The sequence below is a fragment of the Moschus berezovskii genome, chromosome 4, assembly GCF_049115385.1.
Source record: "Moschus berezovskii isolate FMDL1 chromosome 4, NW_MosBer_1.0, whole genome shotgun sequence".
In the NCBI taxonomy this organism is placed as follows: Eukaryota; Metazoa; Chordata; class Mammalia; order Artiodactyla; family Moschidae; genus Moschus; species Moschus berezovskii.
This window is the reverse complement of record NC_142463.1, coordinates 111,967,199-111,992,011: the sequence shown is the minus strand read 5'-3', so window position 1 is coordinate 111,992,011 and position 24,813 is coordinate 111,967,199. Positions and strand designations below refer to the sequence as shown.

General features: G+C 44.9%; 1 pseudogene across 1 annotated transcript; it reads right to left on the bottom strand.

Moving 5' to 3' along the window:
* Positions 1 to 511: 511 nt before the first annotated feature.
* On the bottom strand, positions 512 to 18,306 carry LOC148778213 (SLAM family member 5-like; annotated as a pseudogene). Its single transcript, XR_016037142.1, has 6 exons — positions 18,234 to 18,306; positions 10,959 to 11,339; positions 8,006 to 8,296; positions 6,068 to 6,202; positions 5,774 to 5,865; positions 512 to 643 (listed from the first exon to the last, which is right to left on the bottom strand). The product of XR_016037142.1 is annotated as an SLAM family member 5-like (transcript).
* Between the last annotated feature and the right edge of the window lie 6,507 nt (positions 18,307 to 24,813).

The window sequence follows — 24,813 nt, the reverse complement described above, 5'->3', positions numbered from 1 at the left end:
TCGTGTCCGACCCCTAGCGACCCCACAGACTGCAGCCTACCAGGCTCCTCCATCCATGGGATTTTCTAGGTAAGAGTACTGGAGTGGCTTGCCATTGCCTTCTCCGAAAATGCTAATAGTAACAATCAAATCAACAACCACAGCAACAGAGGAAGAAAAGAAGAAAAATCCAGAACCAACTGAAGAACAAATAAAAATATAAGAATAATAATAAATGTTTTTCTCAGATATCATCTGCCAGTGTCCTTTCCCTTGCTGTGAGTCACAGTCCACCTGTCTCCCTAGGATGCCCTCTAATACTGGGCTGCCCTCTGGACCTGCTATGGGGATAGCTCAGACTCTAATGTGGTCGTACTGCTACATATTCTTGCCTCTGAAGTGCACATCTGCTAGAGCCACTGCTTTCTTTTGTGGGCCTCGTATTGTCCTTTTATATATTCCATACACACAGAGTATACTTAGTTTGTCATGTGGATTTAATCTGTAACTTGCACAACTGGTGAGGAGGTTTTCAGTCCTCTTCCTTATCCACACTGCCCCTGGATTTCAACTGTAGTTTTAACTCCACCTCTGCATTTGGATTCTCCGCAGGAGTTTTCTCTTCAGGCTGCCCTAGAGGAGTTGGGTCTGACCCAGTGAGGACCTACAAAATGGACAATCTGGAAGAATTCGGTAATTCTTGGAAAGGTACAGGTTTTGAAGACAGAATCAGGAAGAATTAATAATATAAATAGACCTATCACAAGTAATGAAATTAAATTTTAATTAAATATTTTTCAACAAAGTCCTGAATCAGATGGCTTCACAGGTGAATTCTATCAAACATTTAGAGTAGAACTAACACATATCCTTCTCAAACTCTTCCAAAAACTTGTAGAGATAAGAACACTACCAAATTCTTCCTAGGAGGCCACCATCACACTAATACCAAAGCCAGACAACGATATCACACACAAAAAATTACAAATCGGTGTTAGAGACACAGTCACAAAAATCCTCAACTAGCAAACTGAATCTGCCAACGCACTAAGAAAATCATGCAATACAATCAAGAGAGATTTATGCCAAGGAGGCAAGGATTGTTGACTACATGGAGTTCAAGAGCTTTAGAATCCAACAGATTTCAACTCCAGCTCCACCACCTATTAGTTATGTCCCACTTTCTGGGAATAATAATGGTATTTGCATGATAGGATTGCAGTTTATTCTTTGAGGCCTCAATACCAACTGTCTTTAAACAATAGCCCAGAATAACTGTACCCTGTCACACAGCCTTGTGAAAGTACTCTGGAGAAAAATGGAGCGTTAAGGAGGAAGGAAGCCACCAGAAGGAGTTTGCAGTTTTATATAGGGACATCAGGGGTCTTACTGAGAAGTTAACATCTGAACAAAGACCTGAAGTAGGTCAGGAAAGGAGACATGTGGATACCTGGAGGGAAAGAATTCTAGAGACGAAGGAGCATGCACAGAGTATTGAAGGCATAGCAGGAAGCCCAATATCCTAGAGTGCATTAAGGAAGGAGGGGAGTAAGGAAGATGAGGCCAAACGATACAGCACCTTCCAGATAAAGGGAGCTAATTGTGTAGTTCTGAATTCACGAATAATGTGATAAAACTTAGGTTCAGAAAAGATTCATCTGGGTGGTACTGTGAAAATAGACATTAAAGGATTAAGGACAAACGTGAGAGACTCTGAGGCAACTGTGATAATCCAAATGAGAAACGATGACCCAATTGGACCAAGGAGGTGGTGAGAGGCATTTGGTTATAAACATATATTTTTTTCATACAGGTGTACAAAAATAAGTATTCAAATATATATAGAATGCTGAGATATATTTTCTAGTAGAGAGTGAAAAAGAAATGAAATTGAAAAAAACAAAAAAAGAATGAAGTCAAGGATCAACCAAGGTTTAATGGCCAGGAAAAAAAAATAATGGAAGGATTGAGGTAACATTTGGAAGGATGAGAAACTCTATAGGAAGATTGTTTGGGGAATTTGAGTTTAAACTCGTCAAGATAGAGACAACTATTATACATGCACACGGAGATGTCAAGTAAACAGTTGGATATTCACAGTATGGCATCCAGGAATGGATAGCATCTCTAGGTCCTTTTTGCCACAGAAGGTCACAGGATTACTGCATAGCCAGAGCATCAAAAAACAATGAGTGTAGACAGTGAAGCGAGGTCATCTGGGTATGAACATTGGCTATTCAAAAATTTAGAGGTTGGAATGATACTGATAAAGGAAACTTTGTAGCAACTATCCAGTACGTAGAAAACAATGGTAATTGCAAATGCAAATAGTGTTTCCCAGAAGTATAGGTCCACTGTGGTTGAGGACTTACGGGAAATAAGGCCTGAAAATTGACCACTGGATTTAACAACATAAAGTCACCATGGTGACCACACAAAAGCAGATTCAATGGAGGGGTAGGAGTAATGCATGGAAAAAGGGAGAAAGAAATTTCTTCAAATAAGGCATGCAGATTGTCAGTTCAACATGTTCAACATGAACATGTTGAGAAATGCAATTCAGGACACAAGCAATTTCCACTTCATCAGCACTAGGATGGCTAAAGTGAAATAAATAAATAATTAATGAGAGTTCGAGATAATGTGGAGAAATTCTCATATATTGCTGGTGGAAATGTAAAAGTATTGCAGCTGCAGGTGGAAGATGGGAATGAGAGAAGAAGAGCAAGTAGAGGAAGATTTAGAAAGATAACACAACAGATGATAGTAACTGTTTGTGTGTCTGGAATGACAGAGAGAAAGAATTAAAATGAGTGAAATTATTATACCCTCCCTGAGATTATGCCTACATCACTTACAACTAGCAAGAGTACTTACCGTAGGTAGACTTCATTTTCCATTTGTATATTGGGGATTTCAGCATCACATTATTTTTGAATATTCATGGAAAGGGAAGCTGACTTGAGAATAGGGATGCTGAAATCCGCAACACACATTGTATGAGAGGAAGGAACTCCCACAAGACCCAAGAAGAAGAAGCATCCCTGCTTCCGGTGTCTCCTCTGAGCCAGAAGACAGGACCTCTCACTGCACGTCTCCCACCCGCATCTACCATCTCAATGTCCTCCTAAGGAGCAATTCCACTTTCAGCCACCAACTGCTTCATCCATCATCAGGATGAACTCATTCCACGTTGAGGCACCTTAGTCAGAACCAGGATCCTTGGAAGAGGAGCAAATGGAAGATCATCTTTGAATACGCCAAGATTCCAAGGTCTTCAGTGACCATGTGGCAAAGGATAAGATATGAATGCTGGAATTTTCTAACGTTAGATTTAAGAATTTTCTCTTAAATATACCAACTATATATTGTCCTGCAAAATAGGAACAGTAAATCTACTCTAAAGACTTCTTATAAGAAGAAATGATACTTATAAAATTCACAGGACAAAACCTCATTCAATACAGGCTTGCAATGTTGAGTTCCTTTTCTTTTTCTTTTTTGTCTTATGCTTTGAGAAGTGAGGTCGGGGGAAGGGGGTCAATGGGTCGTCACATCTTACACTGCTTCTGGACTGATGGCACGGAACAAGCCATGACCAATCACCTGGGATGCCAGTGAGAGAGGTCAACTTCTCTCTTAGCCTTCTGTTCAGCCTGAGCTAAACATGCTAAAAACAGCCTTATTATGGAAACTCTATTTTTTCATTATCCATGTACCACACAGCAAGATATTAGCATTGGTTCCTAATGCTCAAGCTTTTAAGTCAGAATCTTGCTTTCTGAGGTCAGAAACGAAGCAGCTAAGCTTGCTGAGATGGAAGTGGAATCAAGAGACCCAGACATCTAGATCAGCAGAACAGGGACCACAAATCACAGAACTACAATGAGTCTATCTCTTACTCAAGAGCTGGAACTAAAGGCAGGAAGCAAAGGCTTTGATGAGGTAAGGACCCACAGGAGGTGGATAAGCTCCCACACAATTCAGTGCAGGCTGCCTCAGGTCATCAGGAGGCTGGTGGTGGGTAGGGAAGCCAGGTAGAGTGGTTGAGGTCATCACATTAATCTTGCTCCCTTGTGGGCTTACTATCAAAAAGACTTCTGTAGACTGTGCTCTGGGTCTCAGTCTGCTGAGTCCCTGTGGGAGCTAGGTGGAGGCTGGCTTACACTCTTCACAGAGAGAGGTGCTTATCTCTTGGCACTGGCCTCCTAAAGACACGGCACCCTTCTGAGGGAGGTACAGGTGAGGTTAGCCGAAAAGAGTGATGACCAACCCAAGGCAAACTATGGTAGGGGACTTTGTTTTGTTCAATGTATCTGAAAATGTCAGATGTGGAAGAGACCATTTCCAAATTTTAAGGAACATATAGAACAGGTGACCTGGAAGGGGGCTTTGTGTTGGATGGCAGAATTCAAACAACAGGGATAAGAAGAAGGGACAGGGCAGGCAACAGCATTTCAGGCAGAAGGATGTGAGTGAGCAAAGAGGAGGCTGACTAGGATCTGAGGCCAGCAGGTTGTGGGGGCTGAGGGTCAGAAGAGGCAGGAGAAGGCTGGTTCAGATCTTCCTTAAACTTCACTCCTCACAGCAGCTTCATCAGAGTGTGTATGTGGGTGGGTGGGAGCACCCTGCACTTCCATTCTAATGACCCCCACCCCAGACAGGAAAGGCCTGAGGCTGCTTTCCTAAGAATACAAATCCAGCCTGGTCCTTATCTGAGACACAGAACATTTGCAAGGGCTAGAAACAGTACAAACTCCTCTTTCCACTCCACAGGAGGTAGATTTGAGGTCCATGAACTGAAGCTGAGGTTAGTTCTAGTGATCAGGAGGAACAAGGGATGTGGCGCATGTAAACTGGCTATGCCCCCAATGTACATACAGACACACACACACCGTGCCGAACACTCAACTTTTGCCCTACACAGGGTGCAAAACAAAACTCAGGACAGTCCTTTATGGACTCCCACCTACCCATGTGGCTTCCATAGACTCCCAAATCAGCACCCAGCACCAAGGTCCTAACCTCTTCCTCTGTGGTCTGGTAAATATCTTCCACACTGTCCCCATGCCTGCCTGAGCTTATGTTCTCAGAAAGATATACACCACCACACAGGAGAGGCTGTGGGGATTATTATGTGTAGGAAGGTCCTCTTTGGAAAGCTTCAGGAGAAGAGGGGCTAGGCACTGAGTCGATGATGGAGGAAGAGGATTCATCCGGGAGGGTGAGGATCCTGAGTGGGAGGGAAGCTTGGGGAGGTGACAGAGGATGTCAGAAGGACACGTGCACCCAGAGAGTTGGCAGCAGGAAAGTCAGAGTAACACAGACCTGGGACAGCTGCAGCCGAACCAGGGCTGGGGGGGTGGGGGCAGGTGTCTCCAAGAATCAGTCTGTGAGTGGAAGTGTTCTAGGAGTGCCAAGTCTCCTGCTTCCTCCAATTAAATTATCTACATCGACCCACTTTCTGGTGTGTGGACCTCACTGCACACTCTAAGAGGCTCCTTTTCTTCTAAGTATGTTCACCAATTACCTTTGAATGGAAGACATAACGTTTCTAAAGAGCTGAGAGAGGCCCCAGAGTGATCCACATGGAACCAATGCTGCTGATACAAACCACATGTGAATTCCCCCAAAGTGACCAGCTCTACATTGGCCCCAAATTTGAAATGTTCTTTGTAAATACCATCTACCACATGGTGAGAGACAGCAGGCCCATGAACAGCAGATGACTGGGTTGATAGACCCAGGAGAAAGACCCGTGAGAGCCCAGGCTGGCACAGCTCCCACTTCTCACCTTGTATGTGGCCTCTCCACATACCTGCTGGCTCAGCTATGCATACTGGATGTCATCATCATTGTCCCTCTGATTCTCCTGAAGTTCTGTACCTGAGTCATACACAGAGTGAAGCTTGTACCTTGGCCTTGAAATCATATACCTTCCCCCATGGCAATAAACCCAAGGCCAAGCCCATGCCCACCTTCCCCTTCCCCAGAGATAATCCTTGAGCAGCAAAATGCAGGAGGAAGGCAGCCAAGGGGTCAGTGGGGGAGGGATGGGACCTGGGGCAAGAATCAGAAATGCACCTGCCTCTTCCATTCTTCCTCTTCCTCTTCTTCCCATAGGTCTTCCAAAGGAACAGTCCAATTATGAGGATCAACAGCATAATCACGACAGCCGCTATGATGCCCGGAATGGTCTTAGCTCTGCTGTTTCTAGGTGAATCTGTTTTCCTCACACAGAAAGAATGAAGAAAGTTAAGGAAAGACAGAACTTGTAATACCCATTGCCAAGGGGAGATATAGAGAGAGGAGATGGTGAAGTCTGAGCGAAAGAGGAAAGAGTGAGGCAGTATCATTCATTCACCCAGGTCCCAAGCTCCTGCTTGATGCCAGGGATGCTGAGAGGAGCAAGCTGGGGTCACACAGAGGGAAGACTGAAAATACCAAAGTCTTCCAGCCAGAGAGATGGCAGTGGCATAGAAGTTTATCCCTTGTACACTGGTCTTCCACGAGGGCCTCCCAGAAGAGGTGATGCAAAAACTCAGCCTTGAAGGAGGAATAGGAGTTTACCAGACATTCAGACTGGGTTACAGCGTTACAAGAAGGAGTGGAAATGGCTGTTTCCACTTACATTTGTTTGTTCCATAGCAAATCTCCAGCCCTAAGGTTGCAATCACCCTCGACCAGCAGGCAGGAAAGGATAGGGCAAGGGCGAGCTGGGCAAAGAGGATCAGAGGGAGGAAGGGGCTTTTCCAGAGGGTCTTGTGGGTCATGCTGAGTGTTGAACTTTATCTGAGACTCCAGAATGGGACCAAGGGAAAGGTATCATGAGATTTTAAGTGATGCTGACATATCAGCTCCCACCAGCAACTCATGGGAGACGGTTAGAGGTGCTGGACTGCACACAGGATACCAGTCGTTCATTCATTGAAATATTAACTGAGCAGAGCTAGAAGCTTTGTTTGGTATAAGAATTCAAAGGAGAACGGACAAGTCCTCGGCCCTCAAGGTATTCCAGGCTGTGGAGAAGACAAACCCATCAATAGCATTGCTATTCAGTGTGGGGTGGCCATGGACTGCTCCTTAAAGCAGATGATGCCTGAGGCAGGATGGTTACCGCAGCTTCAGTGTCTGTGAAACATGATATTGAGGTACCCTTTGTTCAAACTTGATTCATAACAGAACTATAACCAAGTGCAGGACACTGGTTACATGCCCGTCACCTGAGGAAAACCCTGCAAAAGGAATAAATAAGGAAATGAAAAACTCTTGACTTGGGAGGTTTGATGGTAGAGGAAACAGCATTTCCAGAGGCTCAGAAGCTTGCAATTGCAGGACTCATTCAGGGAAGCCAAGCAAACAATTCAGTGTGAAGTGTGTGAGGTAAGGAACATTGGCAGAGGAGCTTCAGAACCCTGAATCCTATGGGGAGTCCTGGGTCAGACTCCTACAGATGATACAGGCCAATCACAAAATCCAATTGCTTTTCAAAACACTACAGTGGATGACACACTATGGATAATGGATGAGGTAGGAGAAGTGCTGGAAAACTGTTGCCCTGGACCATACCTGACACTGCCCTGCAGCAGCTCGTAGGGAAGGAGCTCCCCAGAGGGCAACAGGCAGGCAGGTGCAGGCAGCAGGGAGCATGGGTCAGGAGAGGGGTGAGCCCTCAGAGAAATACATCTCTAGGGCATGCTTTTGCTGTTGTAGCTCTAGTTCTCTCCACCTCCCACACACCACACCTGCTCTGCCTCCAGGGTCAGCTGGGACTGAGAGTTGCTCATCTGGAGGTGAACCGACTTGACTTGCATCAAAAACAAATTCCTTCTTTCTTTGGGGGAAAATAGGGGTGGAGAGGCAAGCATGGACTTGAGAGACAGTTAATGCAGACATGAGCTGACTATACCTCCCAGGCTCCTGAAAGGGGTGACCTGGTAAGAAGGTGGTGCTAATAACATGGTGGGAGAAAAGCACAAAGACCCTAGCTCTCAGAGTGCCCATCCCCTCTGGCAGGTGCACTCACCAGAGACACAGATTTCCTCCAGGTCTAAGGTGGCAGTTTTCTGATCCACCTGGTTGCTGACCACACAGGTCAAGCTGGCACTGGGTTGGCTCAGGGGCACGCTCAGTGTCAGGGTCCAGGAGTCAGAGAATGGACCCAGCATTATTCTCTGCTCCCTGGGAAGGCCCATGCTCCCCCAGGTCACCTTCAGGTCCTCTGTGTCCCCTGAGGCTGTGCACTCCAGGGTGGCATTGCACCAGCCTGGTGTGACAGATGTGGATTTGACCAGGATCTGGGGAAGTGGTGCAGGATCTGGGAGAGAAGAGACAAAAGAATGGGGATCACATGAATGGGGAACATTTCAGTCTGCACATTCTCACCTATTATCTCACTGAAACCCTGGCATTCTCCCCTTAATGATAGTGAACACATTTTACAGATAAAACACAATTTGCAGAACTAGAACAAGTAATTTCACAATTTGTATGGAAATACAAAAAACGTCGAATAGCCAAAGCAATTGAGAAAGAAGAATGGAACTGAAGGAATCACCCTGCCTGACTTCAGACTATATTACAAAGCTATAATCATCAAGACAGTATGGTACTGGCACAAAGACAGAAATATAGAAGAGTGGAACGAAATAGAAAGCCCAGAGATAATGGCTGGATGGCATCACTGACTCGATGGACATGAGTTTAAGTGAACTCTGGGAGTTGGTGATGGACAGGGAAGCCTGGCAGGCTGTGATTCATGGAGTCTCAAAGAGTCGGTCACGACTGAGTGACTGAACTGAACTGAACTGATGGATACCTTATCTTTAACAAAGGAGGCAAGAATATTCAATGCAGAAAAGACAATCTCTTTAACAAGTGGTGTTGGGAAAACTGGTCAACCAATTGTAAAAGAATGAAACTAGAACACTCCCTAACACCTTACACAAAAATAAACTCAAAATGGATTAAAGATCTAAATGTAAGTCCAGAAACTATAAAATTCCTAGAGGAAAACATAGGCAAAACACTCTCCGACATAAATCACAGCAGGATCCTCTATGACCCACCTACCAGAGTAATGGAAATAAAAGCAAAAATAAACAAATGGGACCTAGTTAAACTTAAAAGCTTTTGAAAAATGAAGGAAAAAGGTGAAAAGACAGCCATCAGAATGGGAGACACAAATGTAAAGAACAGTCTTGTGGACTCTGTGGGAGAAGGCGAGTGTGGGGTGATCTGAGAGAATAGCATTAAAACATATATATTATCATGTATGAAACAGATCACTAGCCCAGGTTTGATGCATGAGACAGGATGCTCAGGGCTGGTGCACTGGGATGACCCAGAGGGATGGGATGGGGAGGGAGATTGGAGGAGGGTCCAGGATGGCATACTCATGTACACCCATGGCTGATTCATGTCAATGTATGGCAAAAACCACTACGATATCTTAAAGTAACTAGCATCCAATTAAAATAAGTAAATTAATTAAAAATATAAAAACACAATTTGCCAAATACTTAACACACAGCAAGTGACAATAAAGAGGGGAGCCACCGAGGTGAGCCATATGTAATTTTACTAAATTGTGTGTGTGTGTTTAGAAAGCCTTGAAGACCTCCAACCAGAAAATAAAGCCTGATCCCACCTTTCCAATACCCATTATTTCTAAGAAAATTGGGTTTCTCCTAGAAGTGGTAGAAGTCTGGGACAGAAGGCCTAGTCCTGGATCAGGATCCTGCCCTTCTCTCTTGCACAGATAATGCTTGAGATTGTATAGTCTCTAGAGAATAGAGACATCTGTTCAGCACTGGGACCCCAGAGAAAGCTTCTGTTCTCACAAGGATGGACAAATTTGTGGGAAATGCAGCAGTAGCAACTACTATGATGAGTCTGAATCTGGTTAGAACATGCCACTGAACTTGAGATGTGATACACTGATCAGTTGGTTGTAGAAATCACATGGGAACCTAAAGCAGCAACAGTCAATCTCTCACAGCAGATATTTTCCTAGGCAGGCAGACTTTAGGGAAAAAAAGTGTTGACTAAGTGAGGGTCTCTGGAAATGTTAAAGAGTAACTTTTCTCCTACATCTATTAACACTTTTAGAGCTGAATTGGTGGAATCTTTGAGGGTGAGGCTGGTCTTGGGCTGGCACTGAGTAAAAGGAAAAGGAGGTACAGACTACCCATGGATTTCTGAATTGTGATAGGTGAATAATGGACCCCAAACCTGTGACTATGTTAGGTTACATGGCAAGGTGAAATTAAGGTAACAGATGGAATTAAGGCTGTTAAACAGTGTGCTTTAAAATAAGGAGATTATTCTGATTACCTGGATGGGACCAATGTAATCACAAGGGTCCTTAAACATGGAAGGAAGAGGATTATGAGGTCAAAGGGATAAGATTTGGGAAGAATTGGTCCCAATATTGCATGCTTTTAAGATGGAGGAAGGTGATCATGAGCCAAATAATATAAACAACCATTAGAAGGTGGAAAATACAAATAAATGAATCTCCTTCTGGAATCCCTAGGAAACAACATAGCCCTACCAATACCTTGACTTTGGCCTGGTGAGACTCATGTGTGACTTCTGACATGTTGCTCATAATAAGATAAAAAGCTCATAATAAGATAATAATTTTGCTTTGTGTTAAGTCTCCAAATTAAAGCAGCAACAGACAACTAATACCCACATCAAGTAAACCTGGACCTAAAAAGAACAATAATTGTTATGGCAATATCACTTCCCCAAATTTCCATTCTCCTTGCCCAAAATACTAAAGTGGTTTTATTCCTGGTATAAATCCCAACTCCTCTCACCATTTGCAGCAAACCACTTACTTCCTAATTCAAAGGTGAAAAGGAGTCTGAAGGCTGGTATCTGGAAGGGATCCTGAAAAATGGGGCTTGTGTGAAACTCCTAGAACAAAAGAACAAGGGAAGCCATAGGGTGGAGTGAGGAGTGTCACTCACCATAGACAGTGAGGAGGAAAACCTGGGTATATTCTCTTCCTCCAGTGAAGCTGGCTCGAGCCCGGTACTGCCCACTGTCCTCAGAGGTCAGGTTCTCAATCCTCAGGGACATCACACTGGGCACATGGACCCTGTGCTGGTACTTGTCCTGGAGGCTGACCCAGGTAGGAGTGTGTGCCCCACGATGGACTTGCAACAGGACTCTGTAGTTTGACTCATGGCCAAAGCCCCATGAGACCTCCTCTGGCTCAGTTTCTTGATTCTCGAACATATGAAACAACACAGAACCTCCTTGGATCCCCTGCAGCGGAACATGGGCTCCAGAATCCAGAACTCTAGAAAAACGTGCTCCAGAACTCTTAACACCAGTGTTGCAGATACCTAGGGCATTGGAAACAGGAAATATATTTTTTCAGTACAATAAAGGATAAAATTATATAGCTTGTATTTTAAACAAAATTCATCCAATATACTCCCTTGATTCTTAAAAGGCAAAATAGTATCATTATTTTGAAGCAATTCTACATTAAATCCTAGTTCTAGTGAACTGTTACCTCGAGTAGGTAGCTTTAACTAACCTGCAGTTTCCTCACCCACATTGTAAATTGAATGAGATCATGGATCAAAAGCACCTGGCACACTTTCTCTCCATGCCAAGTGCAGAACTGTAGGAGGAGCTTCTTAAGTGTCCCCTTATGTACACATCCTTATGTAGTGCCCTCCCCTGGAATGGGGCTGCATCTAGAGAGTGGCTTAGGACTAGACTAGAGCAGATGGGAGGGATGTCACTCAGTGATCCTAGGTTACACAAGACTGTGAGTTCCCTCTTGCTCACACTCTCTCCTTCACCTTCACTCTTGTTCGCCCTGAGGAACTCAGCTGCCATGTTGTCAGCTGCCCTAAGGAGTGGCCCACATGACAAGAAACTGAGGGTGCCTCTGGCAAACATCCAGGGAGGAAATGGCACCCTCAGTCCAAAACCCACAGGAACTGCCTCCCATCAGCAATCCATGAGAGCTCTTAGGAACGTATCTTGCCCATTTGACCCTAAGCTGATGCAGCCAAGACTCTGATTTCAGTCTTGAAGACTCTGAGCCGGAGGACTCAGCTGATCCAATTCTAAGGCCTGAACCACAGAAACTGTGAGATTATATCTGATGGTGTTTAAGGCAGTAAGTTTTGGGATAACACGTTACACAGCATCAGATACCTAATGCAAAGACGAAGACTGCTCTCCCTCCCAGCATCTTCAGGGCAATGTAGTAGTCAGGACAGGCTAGGCTGTGCTAGGTAACAATCACTTACAATACCTCAGAATCTCAGAACAAGCAGAGCTTATATCTCCTACCACAGGGCCCCTCAGAGAGTGAGGGAAGGATCCTAAGTCAAATGTTGGAGGATTTACTACCTTGTAACTGAACCCATCGGAGAAGGCAATGGCAAGCCACTCCAATACTATTGCCTAGAAAATCCCATGGATGGAGGAGCCTGGTTGGCTGTAGTCCGTGGGGTCGCTAAGGGTCGGACACGACTGAGCGACTTCACTTTCACTTTTCACTTTCACACATTGGAGAAGGAAATGGCAACCCACTCCAGTGTTCTTGCCTGGAGAATCCCAGGGACGGGGGAGCCTGGTGGGCTTCCATCTATGGGGTCGCACAGAGTCGGACACGACTGAAGTGACTTAGCAGCAGTAGCAGCAACTGAACCCATGGAGCTCACACCCTCCACACAGGCTCCAGCCCCACCCCCGGGAGGGGAGACAGGAGAATCACACAGGGGTTTCACTGCATCTGTCCAGAAGTATTATTCTCTCTGCTCATGTTTTTTGGCCAGCACTCATCACAAGGCTAACTGCCAAGGACTAGAATATGAAGGGGGGAGAGTTGGTGATTTCTTAATGAGCTCTACTGTCCTTGTGACCCTGAGTTGTGACCAGTGGGCACATTTGCTGCATGGCCTCCATCTCCTGAGCTCACCCTCCCTCTTCAGACATAGGCCCAAGGGATCTGACACACTCTTTCCTTTCTGGGGACCAGGTAGGACAGAACAGAATGAGGGAAAGTGCCCTATCCTGAAAAGATGATCAATCTGCTTCTTTCAGCAGGTCAGGATTCATCTGCCATGATTAGTCTCAGCCTTCCACGGTCCCGATTTTTTTTTCCAATTCAATAAATTCTCATCATTTCAGACCTGTCTCCCTCCTCCTATATTCTCATTCCCAGCTCTCAGTGGAAGCAGAGAATAGCACAACCTGTGTTCATATGCCCAAGGGTTTCAGATATTTCTTTGTATTCATTTAATCACTAATTCACTTAATCACGCATCTCCTCCAGGTCAGGCTTCAGGGGGCATCTGTGTCACAGAAGAGGAAGCTTCTCAGGAGGTGAACTTGTGCTGGGCAAAGCCACACCTGGCACCAGGGCTCCCCTCTCTCAGCCCAGTGCTTCTCCCCTGAAGGAGTTCCCACCAGCTCCCTCACCCTCTCCCTGTCCTCCCCAGGAGCTCCCAGCACAGCACTGCTGTCTCATCACTAGGTCTGAGCAGCTTCTGGAGCCTCATCCTCCAGTTTTCCTCTCTTGAAATGAGGAAGCAAGAATGTTGAGGGTCTTAGCAGGGCAGGAACTTCTTGCCAGCGGAGGGTTAAACAACAGCCCAGCCAGACTCCCCACTTGCTGGAAAAAAACAAAACCAAAACAGGAGAGAGGAGAGAGAGGAGGAGGGAGGGAGAGAGGAAGCTCAGCCCTCAGGCTACAGAGAGGATCCCCTCAGAAGGGAATAGTGAGCCCACCTGTGAGGACGATGAGAGAAGACTTTGAAAGAGAAGGAAGGGGACAAGAGCTGCTATCTACCAAAGGTCTAATCCTGAAGGAGAAAAAGTCACGGAGAGTGTAGTTAAAAAGAAGATAGTGTAAAAGTTTAATTAAATAATGTAAAATTTAAATTAACAAATCAACTTAAAACTGTATTCGTTTCTCCCTCCCTCTTATGTAATCTGCCAACCTGAAAGACTATGGACAAAACCCTAGATAACAGAACAGATTTTCCACTTAAAAAAACTGAAGAGTAGAGAAGGTCTACATTTTACTGTTAACATAGAGTTTTCTTGTTAAAAAGGAGGTAATGTTTTGCAAAGCTCATTCTTAATTCAAGACATCTCTTTATAAACAGTCTCTAATTCATTAGATTTCATATAACTTCTACAAGTCCATTTAGTGGCTGGATACTAAAACAAAAACTTAAAACAATAAAAGTTTTCCAACTTTTTCCAGATCTCATAATTCAGTGGGCATTTCCTCATTAGTTTACATTTAATTTCCATATAAGTAATCATATCATCTTCCAGGAAGTCACGTATGTGATTAGGGTTTGTCCAGTTCAGTTCACTTTTCACTTAAGTCCCCATAGTTTCTATATCCCTCTCTCTTCTCTTTTCCCCTTGTTCACCCATTTCAAGAGCCCACATTACCAGGCTATTGTTCCTTCCATACTTTCGCCATATTCTTACAACAGGTGGTATGCAGAAACTCTTATTCTTAAGAAGCTGCTGTTCCTTTTACAAAAGCAGGATTTCATTTCATTGTATTTAACATCCTGCATCTTGCCCAAGAATTCGAGACTACAGTTGCTTTCTCCATCTCAGACAGAGTTCTAATCAACCTCCTCCTCCACAGGACAGCTGCACAGACTGTCAGGTTCCCTCTGAGTTATTCCCCAGCCCGTCCAAGTCAAGAAGTCAGCTTCTTAGTCTCTCTTCCTCTCCGCAGGCATCTCTGGGTTCTCCAGACTTCCCATTACTGCTGCAGAGACAGCCTTACCTCCCTCAAATGTTTCCCTTAAAATAGTGAAGGCTGGGGGGCGGTCCTAAGATGGTGGAGGAATAGGACGGGGACATCACTACCCACCCCCCCACAAATTCATTAAAAGAACATTTGAACTCTGAGCAAATTCCACAAAACAACTTCTGAATGCTGGCAGAGGACATCAGGCACCCACAAAGGCACCCCATTGTCTTTGAAAGGAGGTAGGAAAAAATAAAAGATAAAAAGAGAGGCAAAAGAGGTAGGGATGGAGATCCATCCCAGGAAGGGAGTCTTAAAAAAGAGAAGTTTCCAAACACCAGGAAACACTCTCACTGGCGGGTCTGTGGCAAGCCTTGGAATCTCAGAGGGCAACATAATCAGGAGGAAAAATAAATAAATAAATAAATAATTAAAACCCACAGATTATGTGCCTAATGGCAACTCCCAGCGGAGAAGCAGCCCAGAAGCTCGCATCTGCAACTAGCAAGCGGGGAATGACCGAATGACCGGGCTTGAATGCTCCGAGGGCAATCTGAGGGAACTAACCTGAGATAGCAACCCAGACTGTGGGATAGCTATCCCATGAAAAGCCATAACCTAAGACACTGCCAGGCCAACTCACAGAACAAAGGACTGAGCAGAGCTAGCGAGCTGCAGACCGGCCCATCCCCCGCCAGAGACAGGCAGGCAGACAGGCAGGCAAGGGCAGCCAGAGCTGGAAGGGGCAATCATGGCCCCAGAGAGACATCCTCTCCCTAACTGCAAGCAGGCTTCATTGCTAACCAAGACTTTTTGGGATTCTGGATGGTCGACATCCGCCAAGAGGGTCGCAGCCAGAGATCATCTTACCAGAAGAGATACACGGCACACCTGAGAAGGCACGCAGGCTGTACACCCAGAAAACTGAGCAGCTGGGATGGGAGAGGTCAATAAGACGCAGCCTCCAACTGGGGATGAATGCACTCGCCAAGCACTTGGTCACCTGAGCTGCTCGGACCTGGGAAGGGCACAAAACACAGGCCCAACCGAGTCTACACCTTTGTGGAGTACCCGAGAAGCTGAACTTGAGTGGCTTAGACCTGGGAAGTGCATGCAACGGAGGGCCTGCCTCAGACAGTTGCCAGCAGAGCAACCTAGAGCCTGAGCAGTGCAGACTGGAAAAGCACACACGCCGTGAGTGGGGGCAAACCCAGTGTGGTCGAGACACTGCGAGCACTCCCCACACACGCCAGTGATATTTTTGCAGTGTTCCTCCCTCCCCACAGCACGACTGAACAACTGAGCCTAAAAAAAGTGACCACCACTGCCTCCCTGTATCAGGGAGGAGATTAGACACCGAAGAGGCCAGCAAACAGAAGAAGCTAAAATAAACAGAGGGAATTGCTCTGGAAGTGACAGGTGCAATAGATTAAAACCCTGTAGTTAGCACCAACTACATAGGAAGTGGCCTATAGATCTTGAGGAGTATAAGCCGGATCAAGGAACTCTCTGAAAATAAACTGACCCCACCCTGTCCGCAACAGCTCCAGAGAAAGTACTACATATATTTTTACTATTACCATTTTTTAAATTTTTAAAAAATTTTTAAGTCCTCTATTACTCCTTTAATTTTCTTTTTTTTTTTAGTTTTTTTAAATTTATTTATTTTAATTGGAGGCTAATTACTTTACAATATTGTATTGGTTTTGCCATACATTGATATGAATTCACCCTCAAGTGTATATAACCCACTATTACCTTGCAAAAAAAGAAAAAAAAGACCCCATTTTTAAAGCAAACTTCATATATATGTATATATTTTATCATTTTTGTGACTTTGTTTTGTTTTCTTAATATTGTATTTTTGAGAGTCTAACCTCTACTCTAGATTTTTAATCTTTGCTTTTTGGTATTTGTTATCAATTTTGTACCTTTAGGAACCCAATGTTCAGTACACATTTTTACTTAGGAGTGTGATTACTGGCTTGACTGCTCTCTCCCCCTTTGGACTCTCCTTTTTCTCCCCCAGGTCGCCTCTATCTCCTCCCTCCCCCTTCTCTTCTCTACCCAATGCTGTCAATCTCTTTGTGTGTTCCAGGCTGTGGAGAACACTTAGGGAACTGATCACTGACTGGATCTGTCTCTCTCCTTTTGATTCCCCCTCTTCTCCCCCTGGCCACCTCTGTCTCCCTCTTCCCTCTTCTCTTCTCTGTGTAACTCCGTGAACATCTCTGAAGGGTCTAGACTGTGGAGAGCACATAGGGAAGTGACTACTGACTAGCTTGCTCTCGACCCTTTTGATTCCCCCTATTCTCCTTCTGCAGAGAAGGTGATGGCACCCCACTCCAGTACTCTTGTCTGGAAAATCCCATGGACGGCAAAGACTGGTAGGCTGCAGTCCATGGGGTCGCAAAGAGTCAGACATGACTGAGTGACTTCACTTTCACTTTTCACTTTCACACATTGGAGAAGGAAATGGCAACCCACTCCAGTGTTCTTGCCTGGAGAATCCCAGGGATGGGGGAGCCTGGTGGGCTTCCATCTATGGGGTCGCACAGAGTCGGACATGACTGAAGTGACCAAGCAGCGGCAGCAGCATTCTCCTCCTGGTCACCTCTACATCCCTCCTCCCTCTTCTCTTCTCCATGTAACTCTGTGCACCTCTCCGTGTGTCCCTCACTGTGGAGAAACGTTTCATCATTAGCCTAGATATTTTATCATTGGTGTTGTATAGATGGAGAAGTCATGAGGCTACTGTAAGAATAAGACTGAAAACCAGAGGCAAGAGGCTCAAGTCCAAATCCTGAGAACACCAGAGAACTCCCGACTCCAGGGAACATTAATCGATAGGAACTCATTAAACGCCTCCATACCTACACTGAAACCAAGCACCACCCAGGGGCCAACAAGTTCCAGAGCAAGACATACCACGCAAATTCTCCTGCAACACAGGAACATAGCCCAGAGTTTCAATCTACAGGCTGCCCAAAGTCACACCAAACCCACTGACATCTCAGAACTCACTACTGGACACTTCATTGCACTCCAGAGAGAAGAAATCAAGCTCCAACCACCAGAACACTGACACAAGCTTCCCTAGCCAGGAAACCTTGACAAGCCACCCGTCCAACCCCACTCACAGCGAGGAACCTCCACAATAAAGAGGAACCACAAACTGCCAGAATACAGAAAGGCCGCCCCAAACACAGCAATATAAACAAGATGAAAAGGCTGAGAAATACTCAGCAGGTAAAGGAACAGGATAAATGCCCACCAAAAATAGTGAAGGCTGCGTGAGCTCAGATGTCCTAGACTCGCCACCTCCAGGTCATTTTGCTCTCCTGTTCACCCCAGAACTCCAAACCAAATGCACTGCATTTGCTAAATAATTAAAAAGCTGTTATTTCTTTTTGTTCACCAAGAACATTAGACACAGAAAAGGCCTCCCTGCTCCACCCAGAGGCCCTCCCTCCCAGGAGCCTGGGCCACTCACTGAGGAGGAGGCTGATGAATCCCAGGAACCTGGAGGCCCAGCAGAGGTGGGGGTCTTCTGAGCAAGGTGCCATCTCAGTCTGCCTGACACCCTGTGCAGTTGCAGAGGAGGCATCTAGGAGGAGCAGAAAGACAAGAGGGAGTGTCACTCAAAGAACACTTATGCCATTCTCTACCTCTAGGGTGGGGCTACCATGTTAGTTCTATTTGCAGTCCACCATCCAATATTTAGTCACGCAGAGGTTTCCTATTACTATTGCCAGCACCTACAGTAGGACGTCAATAAACAATTGCAGAGTAAAATACTGTACTGCTTCACTATGTTAGAGATGCCCATCCTGTGGTCATACCAGACTGTTAATCTCACATTCCTCATACTAGCACTCCTTGGAATCCCCTTACCTGTTCCCTGTGGGAACAGCTCAGCCCAGATAGCCATGCTCATCCAAAGCAGCCTGTGGTCAAGGCACAGAACTCATGCTGTTTCAGCCAGGGTAGGCCACAAGTCTACTGCTTTTGCTGTTGTCTCCTATGTCTTCACACTATTTGGTGAGTTTGATTTTCCATAAGCTTCAACTGTCACTTGCCTAAATAAGAAATTATAAGCAAAAGAACAAAGTTCTTTGAGTGTCATTTCCCTCATCACCAATGCAAATGTCAGCATTTATCTATTGCTTGAGGAGCTACCCCACGCCCGAGGTCAGGGTTGGCGGCCGAGAGGAACAACCCCAAGTCAAAGTGGAGGCAGCTGCGTGGGCACAGGAGGGCCGAGAGGAGCTACTCCACGTTCAAGGTCAGGAGGGGCGGCCGTGAGGAGATACCCTTGTCCAAGGTAAGGTGCAGTGGCTGCGCTTTTCTAGAGCAGCCGTGAAGAGATAACCCAAGACCAAGGAAAGTGAAACCCAAATAAGACGGTAGGTATTGCAAGAGGGCATCAGAGGGCAGACACACTGAAATCATAATCACAGAAAACTAGTCGATCTGATCACACGGACCACAGCCTTGTCTAACTCAATGAAAATAAGCCATGCCGTGTGGAGACACCCAAGACGGGCAGGTCATGGTGGAGAGATCTGACAGAATGTGGTCCACTGGAGAAGGGAATGGCAAACAACTTCAGTGTACTTGCCTTGAGAACGCCATGAACAGTATCAAAAGGAAAAATGATAGGATACTGAATGAGGAATTCCCCAGGTCGGTAGGTGCCCAGTATGCTACTGGATATCAGTGGAGAAATAACTCCAGGAAGAATGAAGGGGTGGAGTCAAAGCAAAATCAATACCCAGTTGTAGATGTGACTGGTGATAGAAGCAAGGTCCAATGCTGTAAAGAGCAATATTGCATAGGAACCTGGAATGTTAGGTCCATGAATCAAGGCAAATTGGAAGTGGTCAAACAGGAGATGGCAGGAGTGAACGTAGACCTTCTAGGAATCAACTAACTAAAATGGACTGGAAAGGGTGAATTTAACTCAGATGACCATTATATCTACTACTGTGGGCAGGAATCCCTTAGAAGAAATGGAGTAGCCATCATGGTCAACAAAAGTCTGAAATGCAGTACTTGGATGCAATCTCAAAAACGACAGAATGATCTCTGTTCATTTCCAAGGCAAACCATTCAATATTACAGTTATCCAAGCCTATGCCCCAACCAGTAATGCTGAAGAAGCCGAAGTTGAATGGTTCTATGAAGACCTACAAGACCTTTTAGAACTAACACCCAAAAATGATGTCCTTTTCATTATAGGGGACTGGAATGCAAAAGTAGGAAGTCAAGAAACACCTACAGTAACAGGCGCATTTGGCCTTGGAGCACGGAATGAAGCAGGGCAAAGGCTAATAGAGTTTTGCCAAGGGAACGCACTGGTCATAGCAAACACCCTCTTTCAACAACACAAGAGAAGACTACACATGGACATCATCAGATGGTCAACACCGAAATCAGATTAATTATATTCTTTGCAGCCAAAGAAGGAGAAGCTCTATACAGTTACCAAAAACAAGACCAGGAGCTGACTGTGGCTCAGATCATGAACTCCTTATTGCCAAATTCAGACTTAAATTGAAGAAAGTAGGGAAAACCACTAGGCCATTCAGATATGACCTAAATCAAATCCCTTATGATTATACAGTGGAAGTGAGAAATAAATTTAAGGGGCTAGATATGATAGATAGAGTACCTGATGAACAATGGACAGAGATTCGTGACATTGTACAGGAGACAGGAATCAAAACAATTCCCATGGAAAAGAAATGTAAAAAATCAAAATGGCTGTCTGAGGAGGCCTTACAAATAGCTGTGAAAAGAAGAGAAGTCAAAAGCAAAGGAGAAAAGGAAAGATATAAGCATCTGAATGCAGAGTTCCAAAGAATAGCAAGGAGAGATAGGAAAGTCTTCCTCAGCGATCAATGCAAAGAAACAGAGGAAAACAACAGAATAGGAAAGACAAGAGATCTCTTCAAAAAAATTAGAGATACCAAGGGAACATTTCATGCAAAGATGGGCTCGATAAAGGACAGAAATGGAGTGGCCCTAACAGAAGCAGAAGATATTAAGAAGAGGTGGCAAGAATACACAGAAGAACTGTACAAAAAATATCTTCATGACCAAGATAATCACGATGGTGTGATCACTCGCCTAGAGCCAGACATCCTGGAATGTGAAGTCAGGTGGGCCTTAGAAAGCATCACTACAAACAAAGCAAGTGGAGGTGATGAAATTCCAGTTGAGCTATTTCAAATCCTGAAAGATGATGCTGTGAAAGTGCTGCACTCAATATGCCAGCACATTTGAAAACTCAGCAGTGGCCACAGAACTGGAAAAGGTCAGTCTTCATTCCAATCCCAAAGAAAGGGAATGCCAAAGAATGCTCAAACTACCGCACAATTGCACTCATCTCACATGCTAATAAAGACATGCTCAAAGTTCTCCATGACAGTTCTCAGCAATACGTCAACCGTGAACTTCCAGATGTTCAAGCTGGTTTTAGAAAAGGCAGAGGAACCAGAGATCAAATTGCCAACATCCGCTGGACCATGGAAAAAGCAAGAGAGTTTCAGAAAAACATCTATTTCTGCTTTATTCACTATGCTAAAGCCTTTGACTGTGTGGATCACAATAAACTGGAAAATTCTGAAAGAGATGGAAATACCAGACCACCTGACCTGCCTCTTGAGAAATCTATATGCAGATCAGGAAGCACCAGTTAGAACTGGACATGGAACAACAGGCTGGTTCCAAATAGGAAAAGGAGTATGTCAAGGCTGTATATTGTCACCCTGCTTATTTAATTTATATGCAGAGTACATCATGAGGAACGCAGGGCTGAAAGAAGCACAAGCTGGAATCAAGATTGCTGGGAGAAATATCAATAACCTCAGATATGCAGATGAAACCACCCTGATGGGAGAAAGTAAAGAGGAACTAAAAAGGCTCTTGATGAAAGTGAAAGAGGAGAGTGAAAAAGTTGTCTTGAAGCTCAACATTCAGAAAACTAAGATCATGGCATCTGGTCCTATCACTTCATGGGAAAAGATGGGGAAACAGTGGAAACAGTGGCTGACTTTATTTCGGGGGGCTCCAAAATCACTGCGGATGCTGATTGCAGCCATGAAATTAAAAGACACTTACTCCTTGGAAGGAAAGTTATGATGAACCTAGATAGCATATTAAAAAGCAGAGACATTACTTTGCCAACAAACGTCCGTCTAGTCAAGGCTGTGGTTTTTCCAGTGGTCACGTATGGATGTGAGAGGTGGATTGTGAAGAAAGCTGATCGCCGAAGAATTGATGCTTTTGAACTGTGTTGTTGGAGAAGACTCTTGAGAGTCCCTTGGACTGCAAGGAGATCCAACCAGTCCATTCTAAAGGAGATCAGTCCTGAGTGTTCATTGGAAGGATTGATGCTGAAGCTGAAACTCCAATACTTTGGCCACCTCATGCGACGAGTTGACTCACTGGAAAAGAGTCTGATGCTGGGAGGGATTGGGGGCAGGAGGAGAAGGGGACAACAGAGAATGAGATGTCTGGATGGCATCACCGACTCAATGGACATGAGTTTGAGTGAACTCCGGGAATTGGTGATAGACAGGGAGGCCTGGCGTGCTGTTATTCATGGGGTCGCAAAGAGCTGGACACGACTGAGTGACTGAACTGAACTGAACTGAACTGCACCCTTATGGCTTTCTCTGCCTTATGGCTTTCACTAGTGCTAGGTATGCTCCCTACACACAGGGCATAGCCAGATCCCACAGGATCTGATGGGCTCTTGTCTGCACCCCCTCCAACCACTTCCCTTAAGACTCTGTCAGCCCTGTGCCTGCTATCGTAGAGAGCTGGAAGAGATGTCTGCACTCCCCTCCTAGGCACAGACTCAGCTGCCTCAGACTCACTGCTGTCTACTGAGGCTCAGGCTCTGGTCTATTCTCTTGAGACTAAACACTCCACACCACAGAACTGTCAAGTTCCACAGCCCCTAAGAGCAGCCCCATCTATCTAACCCCTGGTCTCTAAAGGAGAATGCCAAGTTATTCATTCGAAATAAAAGTCTGAGGACAGATGCCAAAACAGGGACCCAAGACAGCGCCTTCCTGTGAACAGGGTCTCTCCCCAACAATAAGGTGGCTTGCTGGGCACAGACCTCACAATGGCCCCTGTAGGGGGCTTTTTCTCCTGCATTTTGAACTTCCTGCCCAATTAAAACACCTTTTTGTGGGAAGATTGCTGTGACCCCAAAACTTTTCATGAAAAGTATGGAGAATATGAAGCAATAACTTCACAGTGGATGAGCCTGGGGAACACTCCCTTTAGCCAGGTGATGAAGGTTAGCATCCTCCACGGTATGTCATGTTAATAACATGTACCCTTGATATGATACAATGAAAACAGAAATTTCTTCAGATGTCCTTACCCAAAATCCAAAACTCTAGTCTAATCATGAGAGAAACATCCAGTTTAGTTCAGTTCAGTTCAGTCACTCAGTCGTGTCTGACTCTTTGCAACCCCATGAACCTCAGTACACCAGGCCTCCTTGTCCATCACCAACTGCTGTAGTTTACCCAAACCCATGTCCATTGAGTCAGTGATGCCATCCAGCCATCTTACCCTCTTTGGTCCCCTTATCCTCCTGCCCTCAATCTTTCCCAGCCTCAGTGTCTTTTCAAATGAGTCAGCTCTTCGCATCAGCTGGCCAAAATATTGGAGTTTCAGCTTCAACATCAGTCCTTCCAGTGAACACACAGGATTGATCTCCTTTAGGATGGACTGGTTGGATCTCCTTGCAATCCAAGGGACTCTCAAGAGTCTTCTCCAACACCACAGTTCAAAAGCATCAATTCTTCGGCAATCAGCTTTCTTCACAGTCCAACTCTCACATCCATACATGACCACGGGAAAAACCATAGCCTTGACTAGATGGACTTTGGTGGCAAAGTAATGCCTCTCTTTTTAATATGCTGTCTAAGTTGGTCATAACTTTCCTTCCAAGGAGTAAATGTCTTTTAATTTCATGGCTGCAATCACCATCTGAAGTGATCTTGGAGTCCAAAAAAATAAAGTCAGTCACTGTTTCCACTGCTTCCCCATCTATGTGCAATGAAGTGATGAGACCGGGTGACATGATCTTAGTTCTCTGAATGGTGAGCTTTAAACTAATTTTTCTCTCTCCTCTTTCATTTTCATCAAGAGGCTCTTCAGTGCTTCTTCACTTTCTGCCATAAGCATGGTGTCATCTGCATATCTGAGGTTATTGATATTTCTCCCAGCAATCTTGATTCCAGCTTGTGCTTCCTCCAGCTAAGCATTTTGCATGATGTACTCTGTATATAAGTTAAATAAGCTGGGTGACAATATACAGCCTTGGTGTACTCCTTTTGGTATTTGGAACCAGTCTGTTGTTCCATGTCCAGTTCTAACTGTTGCTTCCTGACCTGCATACACGTTTCTCAAGAAGCAAGTCAGGTGGTCTGGTATTCCCATCTCCTTCAGAATTTTCCAGTTTATTGTGATCCACATGGGCAAAGGCTTTGGCATAGTCAATAAAGCAGAAATAGATGTTTTTCTGGAACTCTCTTGCTTTTTCGATGACCCAGCACATGTTGGCAATTTGATCTCTGGTTCCTCTGTCTTTTCTAAAACCAGCTTGAATATCTGGAAGTTCACGGTTCACGTATTTCTGAAGCCTAGCTTGGAGAATTTTGAGCATTACTTACTAGTGTGTGAGATGAGTGCAACTGTGCGGTAGTTTGAGCTTTCTTTGGCATTGCCTTTCTTTGGGATTGGAATGAAAACTGACCTTTTCCAGTCCTGTGGCCACTGCTGAGCTTTCCTAATTTGCTGACTTATTGAGTGCAGCACTTTCACAGCATCATCTTTCAGGATTTGAAATAGTTCAACTGGAATTCCATCACCTCCACTAGCTTTGTTCATAGTGATGCTTCCTAAGGCCCTCTTGACTTCACATTCCAGGATGTCTGACTCCAGGTGAGTGTGCGTGATCACACCATTGTGATTATCTGGATTGTGAAGATCTTTTTTGTACAGTTCTTCTGTGTATTCTTGTCACCTCTTCTTAATAAATT